Source organism: Anticarsia gemmatalis, unplaced genomic scaffold, assembly GCF_050436995.1.
Source record: "Anticarsia gemmatalis isolate Benzon Research Colony breed Stoneville strain unplaced genomic scaffold, ilAntGemm2 primary ctg00000049.1, whole genome shotgun sequence".
Taxonomy (NCBI): domain Eukaryota; kingdom Metazoa; phylum Arthropoda; class Insecta; order Lepidoptera; family Erebidae; genus Anticarsia; species Anticarsia gemmatalis.
Genome location: NW_027466806.1, coordinates 35,001 through 37,500, shown reverse-complemented (window position 1 = coordinate 37,500; position 2,500 = coordinate 35,001). Strand labels below are relative to the sequence as shown.

Here is a 2,500-nt window from a genome sequence, read left to right as displayed (position 1 = left end):
CAAAGGGCAGGGACGTAATCAACGCGAGCTTATGACTCGCGCTTACTAGGAATTCCTCGTTTATGGGGGATAATTGCAAACCCCAATCCCCAGCACGAAGGAGTTTCAGCGGGTTGCCCGGGCCTCTAGGCCAGGGAGAACATGCTGATTCCTTCAGTGTAGCGCGCGTGCGGCCCAGGACATCTAAGGGCATCACAGACCTGTTATTGCTCAATCTCGTGCGGCTCGAAGCCGCCGGTCCCTCTAAGAAGAATTTTAATACGTCGCCAGTGAGTTGCGTGACGGAGCCACGCACACCTAAATGACGACGCCTATTTAGCAGGCTAGAGTCTCGTTCGTTACCGGAATTAACCAGACAAATCGCTCCACCAACTAAGAACGGCCATGCACCACCACCCACCGAATCAAGAAAGAGCTGTTAATCTGTCAATCCTTCCGGTGTCCGGGCCTGGTGAGATTTCCCGTGTTGAGTCAAATTAAGCCGCAGGCTCCACTCCTGGTGGTGCCCTTCCGTCAATTCCTTTAAGTTTCAGCTTTGCAACCATACTCCCCCCGGAGTCCAAAATCTTTGGTTTCCCGGAAGCTGCCCGCCGAGCCATTGTAGTAACGTCGGCGGATCGCTAGATGACATATTTACGGTTAGAACTAGGGCGGTATCTAATCGCCTTCGAACCTCTAACTTTCGTTCTTGATTGATGAAAACACCTTTGGCAAATGCTTTCGCTGATGTTCGTCTTGCGACGATCCAAGAATTTCACCTCTAACGTCGCAATACGAATGCCCCCAGTTATCCCTATTAATCATTACCTCGGAGTTCTGAAAACCAACAAAATAGAACCGAGATCATATTCTATTATTCCATGCACGAAATATTCAAGCAGCATTTTGAGCCCGCTTTGAGCACTCTAATTTGTTCAAAGTAAAATTGTCGGCCCACCTCGACACTCACCGAAGAGCACCGCGATAGGATTTTGATATTGAACCGGCGTATTACCGCCGGCTCACCGACGATATGCTCCGCAGACGTGTCAGTATCACCGCGGATGCGGTGCACCGACAGCGCGGCGCACAAATGCAACTACGAGCTTTTTAACCGCAACAATTTTAGTATACGCTATTGGAGCTGGAATTACCGCGGCTGCTGGCACCAGACTTGCCCTCCAATTGTTCCTCGTTAAAATATTTAAAGTGTACTCATTCCGATTACGAGGCCTCGTAAGAGTCCCGTATCGTTATTTTTCGTCACTACCTCCCCGTGCCGGGAGTGGGTAATTTGCGCGCCTGCTGCCTTCCTTGGATGTGGTAGCCGTTTCTCAGGCTCCCTCTCCGGAATCGAACCCTGATTCCCCGTTACCCGTGACAACCATGGTAGTCGCAGAAACTACCATCGAAAGTTGATAAGGCAGACATTTGAAAGATGCGTCGCCGGTACTGGACCATGCGATCGGCAAAAGTTATCCAGATTCATCAAAATTAACGACTTCAGACGCGGGGCCCTCCGTCGATTGGTTTTGATCTAATAAAAGCACTCATCCCATCACTGGTCAGAGTTCTGATTGCATGTATTAGCTCTAGAATTACCACAGTTATCCAAGTAACTGAGTAAGATCTAAGGAACCAAAACTGATATATTGAGCCATTCGCGGTATCGCCTTAATACGGCTTGCACTGAGACATGCATGGCTTAATCTTTGAGACAAGCATATAACTACTGGCAGGATCAACCAGGGAGCTATCGAATAGAACACGCGCTCGTAGCGCGCACTCCGTCGATCCCGCGCGTCGACGATCCTAGATCACGCCGACGCGTTACGGGCGAGCTCTGTAAAACGTACACACAACACGCACATGTAAATAAATATTTATATGTAGTGTTGTGCGCACATAGAGAGTTTGGGGTCGCCGACGGGCGAACGTTTGAAACGGTTGTATCTCAAACACGTCAAACGTCCGCTGCCCGCCTGCATTTTCAGGACACACTGACGTGGCCCCAATTGGGAACGTTCGTACCGAGACGCGTTCACATTTTATTTAAAAAAACGTTTAACACAATACGGATGTGAAACAATCACGATTCCGCCCGGTGTCTATAGAGTAATGCCTCGCTAGATAGAGGTGTAAGTATAATTTTTCTCGGGACCGCTTCGATTCTATACGGACTCGTGCATACACAACGGTCCGTCGGCCCACACAGTTAAAGAGATTCATCTATCTCTCTCGTTTTATCCGAGAGAATACGAGAGACGACGAACGACGACGACGACGACGACGACGATAGTCGAGTCGTCCTGTCTGTCTGTAACGACGCGACTTTATTACATATATACATAGGTAGCAAAGTCTAGCGTCGTCTCTTTCTCGTACTCTCTATTATCGAACAAACGAGAGTGATGATAAATATTTATGATAGAGCGGACAACGAATAAGAACGCGTTGTCGCCCTAGCCTGCACAGCGGCGGCGCACGAACGAACGAACGAACGAACGAACGAACGAACGAA

General features: G+C 49.0%; 1 non-coding gene across 1 annotated transcript in view; it reads right to left on the bottom strand.

Annotated features, from left to right (window-relative positions):
- The window catches only part of LOC142986945 (small subunit ribosomal RNA), a 1,902-nt gene extending 171 nt beyond the window's left edge, over window positions 1-1,731 (bottom strand). The window contains exon 1 of the ribosomal RNA XR_012960470.1: window positions 1-1,731. This exon is cut by the window's left edge and continues 171 nt beyond it. This is a non-coding gene — a ribosomal RNA (small subunit ribosomal RNA).
- Window positions 1,732-2,500: the final 769 nt, after the last annotated feature.